Below are 5,926 nucleotides of genomic sequence, written 5' to 3' on the forward strand. Positions count from 1 at the left end.
TCAACTGATCACCACCTGGTGGTGAGTTGGATCCGATGGCGGGGGAGGAGGCTGGACAGACTCGGCAGACCCAAGCGTACTGTAAGGGTTTGCTGGGAACGTTTTGCCGAATCTCCTGTCAGAAAGATCTTCAACTCTCACCTCCGGCAGAGCTACGACCAGATTCTGAGGGAGGCTGGAGATATTGAGTCTGGGTGGACCATGTTCTCCACCTCCATTGTCGAAGCGGCTGCTCGGAGCTGTGGCCGTAAGGTCTCCGGGTACTGGAGAGGAGGTACTGGGTACTGGAGAGGAGGTACTGGGTACTGGAGAGGAGAATACGCCCGATAGTGGAACCTCGGATTCAGGAGGAACAGTGCGGTTTTCGTCCGGGCCGTGGAAAACTGGACCACCTCTATACTCTCTACAGAGTGCTGGAGGGTTCATGGGAGTTTGCCCAACCAGTCCACATGTGTTTTGTGGATTTGGACAAGGCATTCGAATGTGTCCCACGAGGCGGCCTGTGGAGGGTGCTCCGGGAATATGGGGTCCGGGGTCCTTTGCTAAGGGCTGTCCGGTCCCTGTATGTCCGAAGCAGGAGCTTGGTTCGCATTGCCGGTAGTAAGTCAGACTTCTTCCTGGTGCATGTTGGACTCCGGCAGGGCTGCCCTTTGTCGCCGGTTCTGTTCATAATTTTTATGGACAGAATTTCTAGGTGCAGACAGGGGCTGGAAGGTGTCAGGTTTGGGGACTACACGATTTCGTCTCTGCACTTTGCGGATGATGTTGTCGTGTTGGCCCCTTCATACCAGGACCTTCAGCATGCACTGGGACGGTTTGCAGCCGAGTGTGAAGCGGCTGGGATGAAAATCAGCACCTCCAAATCCGAGGCCATGGTCCTCAGCCGGAAAAGGGTGGCTTGCCCACTTCAGGTTGGTGGAGAGATCCTTCCTCAAGTGGAGGAGTTTAAGTATCTTGGGGTTTTGTTTTCCACGAGTGAGGGAAGGATGGAACGGGAGATTGACGGACGGATCGGTGCAGCTTCAGCAGTAATGCGGTCGATGTACCGGTCTGTTGTGGTGAAGAAGGAGCTGAGCCATAAGGCAAAGCTCTCGATTTACCGGTCAATCTACGTTCCTACTCTCACCTATGGTCATGAGCTTTGGGTCATGACCGAAAGGACAAGATCCCGGATACAGGCGGCCGAAATGAGCTTTCTCCGCAGGGTGGCTGGGCGATCCCTTAGAGATAGGGTGAGAAGCTCGGTCACTCGGGAGGAGATCGGAGTAGAGCCGCTGCTCCTCCACATCGAGAGGGGTCAGCTGAGGTGGCTCGGGCATCTGTTCCGGATGCCTCCTGGACGCCTTCCTGGGGAGGTGTTCCGGGCACATCCCACTGGGCGGAGGCCCCGGGGAAGACCTAGGACACGCTGGAGAGACTGTGTCTCCCGGCTGGCCTGGGAATGCCTCGGTATCCCCCCAGAAGAGCTGGAGGAAGTGTCTAGGGAGAGGGAAGTCTGGGTATCTCTGCTTAGACTGCTGCCCCCGCGACTCGGCCCTGGATGAGCGGAAGAAGATGTTATGGTATGGTATGGTTATTGAACTATAGCCGTTTTTGTGCATTTGTATTTACACAGTGTTTAGGCCAAAACAAACCATAACCATAAACATAGTTATTTTTTACCAGTGAGGTGCCATGCACGGATTTACTTTTTATCATATAAAAAGTTTGTTACAATTTTTAAAGATGTAAACAAAAACAGTAACATGCAGGCCTGTATTGCTTTATTTATTATAGATTTTAGTTCTGCATTTACTCTGTCCATTTTGTGTTTGTTTTCTGCTTTTTTTTTTTTTTTTGCAGAGAAAAAAAATGAAATGCCAAACTGGACATGTTTCTCAGAGTGAAGTGTGGCACTGTGTTCATTTACACACGAGCAGCTCATGATCCAGTAGTGTGTGAAGAGTGTCTCGGTTCACAGTAAATGCCATAGATACAGTATCAACAGTAAATGTTGCTCCTAAAGAACTGCATCTCTGTGTTGTGTGACTGATTTGTTTATAATGTATACTTGAAAGTTTAACACACGCAAACCATCTTTCCAAATTTGAAATGTGAATCAGTTATAAATCTTTTATCAACAAAAGAGAACGATCTCTCAGCAGTTTTCTGCTTAAATAGTAGCTTGATGGTTTAACATTTGAAGGCAAAGGAATTTAGATATTAGTGTTCTGTAAAAAATATTCTTGAGTCGAACATGAATGTCTGTGGTTGACTTCACTTTGTGCGTGTGTATTTTGATCGAACGTGAATGTCTGTGGTTGATTTCACTTTGTGTGTGTGTGTGTATTTTGATGCGTCAATAACACGTGGTTTAAGAGTGTTTTTCCAGTCTTTCACATATGATGTTCACAGTCTGACTTCTGCTTACACAGAACAGCTTTGTCACGAAATACACCTCAATGCTGATGTTTTTTTTTTTTTTTTTTTTAAATAAAACATCACATCAAAATAATATACTATGGAAGCTGAGACCATTTGATATCAAAAGTCACATGCTTTCATGTCTTGCTATAAACAGCGCTAGAGTCAGTAGTTATTTCCATATGAAGCAACAGAAGCTGAAGTCTTTCTAAGAGTATTTTTAAGAATAAATACAATGTATGATTTACGGTTGTTGTCATTCAAATTTTCAATGATTAATTACATGTTTTCATCACTTTTGGGAGTAACTGACTAAAAGTTACAATGCTGCTACACATTTTTACTATAATGCAAACTATATCAGTAAACTATCAAAACATTATTCACACATTTTCTTATAGGAGTTATGTCCTTTGTTCTGTGACATATGTTTGGCTCAAATATGCTCATATTTAGAAAATTTAAATAAAGCAAAATTCAATCAAAAAGTTAATAGCATTTTCCTCACAATCTTTTAAAAAATGCAAATTAAATGGGCGTGGATAGCTGTGCGAAGAAGGGAGGGAGTGTGTGTGAGTGTGTGTGTGGTGGTGGCCATCACTGTCATGCCAATGTCCCATGCATATCGGCTGTCACTAAAAATCAGTGGTATAATGTGAGGAAATGATAGATTATTTTATATGGCTGGCAAAGTTAAAGTCTTATGAAATACACTGACACTTTATTATTGTCTTTTCAAAAGTATTATATTATTCCAAGTAGTATATTATTCCATTCATATTGGAATAATTATGGAAATGAAAATAAAGTAAAGCAATTAAATGACAGAAAAATACAGTATTTCAATTAAATGACATATACCAGGAAAACAATGAAAATTCTCGATGTCACTTTTCTAAATTTCAGCCTCAATATTTCAATTCCAAATTCAATTCCAAAAATAAGAAATAAGAATGTTCAACAAAACAGAAAACAGTTCAGTAAATGAAGAGGGAAAAAATCAAATTCTAGTCTTCAGGAAAATCCAGGTAAAGTGAAAAAAATATATGCTATGTTTGTAGTTGTAGTTTGTAGTTCACACTCGCCAGGCCAACCAGGAATAGAAAATCCACAGAATTGTTCTGCCATCGAGGCGGTAGATATCAGCAACTAACGTTACGTTACCTCGTTTTACAGACATACTTTGACTTTACAAAGTTCGGAAATGTTACACGTTACACAAACATAGCCACTTAATTTGTATTAACTCACCTTTGACGAAGCAATCACTGCACACGCACATTTTCCCATTCAGCTCCTCCCGACCACAGACATAGGTTTGCAAGCGGTTATTTCAGAGTTTTTCGGTCAATTTCTAGCATTTCCCTCCTCATGAACAACAGCTTTTGGTACACGATAAACACTCGTGGTTTGATCGATTCAAGTAACCATAAACGACGCAAAACACAGGCATTTTGAGTTTGTTATGTTTTCTAAATGCAGCAAATCACTTCCTGCCGTCCATTTGTATTTCGCGCCATGGCAACGCAGTGGCGTGACGTCATATGAAAACAACCAGAGAATTTACATCGAAGGAAAGGGAAAAAAATAAATAAAAAATAAATACCAAAACAAAAACAAAACAAAAAAAAAAACACGGCCAATGAGAAATATAGATCAAGGAAGAAAAGAAAACAAATTTCCAAAGGAAAGATTCGAAAATTTCTCCTATCTCTTGTATGTATGGTTTCTGCACAGTGTGTTCAGTTTTCACAAGGCACTTCTCACACGGAGCTCTGTAAAAAATTAAAGCCTCATAAATCTTGTGCTTCTTTATAATGTATCGCTAAATTATCACTGTGCCGTCTCATTCAATCGATTTAATATCTTCCGTGTCGTTCTCTTCCCCTGCGTCCCAATTCGCTTACACGCCCTAAAAGTATGTACTCTTTTTGTGTAGAAAAAGTACATACTTTTGAGTGTGTAGCAAACGAGTAAGAAAGCTTTGTGACATACTATCACAGTATGACGTCATCTTTAATGGACAGCTCTGTCGCCGTGCCGCGTGCATCCATAGACAGTAAAAGATGATATTGGAATAAATCCCTCTGTAAATGCCATAATGCCTACTACTGAAGGGAAAATTTCTACAGAGGCAAACAGACGTAGTAAAATAAAGGCCTAAATGTGTATTTCGGAGTTGTTGTTTTTTTTCACTGCAAGTCTGAAAGAAGATGTTATTGAAGACAAATATCCCAAAATCTCAAAATTGATGAAAAAAACCCCGATGTTTTCGCCTGCCGTTTCTCGCCTTTATATAAACACACACTGTTATCAGTATTATTTTGGACAAAGTTTTGCACGTTCACTTCAATGTACACTGAAGCATGCGTCTGAATTAGCAATGTGGAAACAGTGGTTTGTTACTGCAGTGATATCACGTTCAGTGCTATAAATCTCCCCGTTCCAGAATATTTGGTTCAACATCAATCTATCAACAAAAGAGAACGATCTCTCAGCAGTTTTCTGCTATCCTATCGGCTATCGCCATAAACCGCCCTGTCAATCAATCAACATCAATCTTTGATTCGGGTGTTTGTGCAACCATGAAAACCGTAAAAATGGATCTCGTGTATTGTTTATATATTTTGTGTGTATGTGATAGAATTATTATTATTTAATTATCATTTAACAGTTTGACATGTTATGTGTGTGTGTGTGTATATATATATATATATATAGCCTATATATATCATAATATAAGTATAAGTCTTGTAATACATTATAATATATAAAATACTACACAAATCTACTCTTGCAATCCATATCAATTGTACTTTGTAACCATAAATTTCATTTCCACCACAGAGGGAAGTGTAGTGTGGTGGAAATGACTGTGGAGGAAGTGTTTTTTGTGAGCCAGTTGAAGCTGTGCTGGGATTGGTCGTCACTGCGCTGATGGGCGTGGCTTCTCTGACTGCCATAGTTCTTCTGGTCAATGACGTCAGAGCTAGAGGTTAACAGGAGAACAGACACATATCAAATATTGCGACATATATTCGAGTTTTAATCAGTAAAAATGAAACAATATGTGTGGTCTAATTGTAACAAAGCTTTGCTTTCTGAACTGGATCGTAAAGTTAATTTATAGGTCCATTACCTAAACCTGGTGTATTGGGCCATCTGGTGGACAAAAAGATGAATATTCAGGAATATTACATTTGATTCTTTAATGCCATCCATTTTACATTACTTTGTTGATCACATTTTTAAATTCTTAATTTATCATATGTTGTTTTTTTCTGTTTGTTTAATAAGCAGCAATCCCACAAATACAAATATAAAATATGTGTCACACCAATAAATGACTGTAGAGTTGAACTGAAAACTGAATATTACCTAGTGAACTCCTTTACATCTATAAATCATGTTTAGTGTTAGGATAATACATTTAAAGACCCACGGACCAGCAATGATGAATAAAGACCAGGAGTCAAAGTGCAGTTAATTGAAGATTTTACTTAAGTTTGTAGGCCTCCCTCCC

This window comes from Pimephales promelas, chromosome 2 (genome assembly GCF_988280905.1).
Source record: "Pimephales promelas chromosome 2, fPimPro1.hap1.1, whole genome shotgun sequence".
Lineage (NCBI taxonomy): Eukaryota > Metazoa > Chordata > Actinopteri > Cypriniformes > Leuciscidae > Pimephales > Pimephales promelas.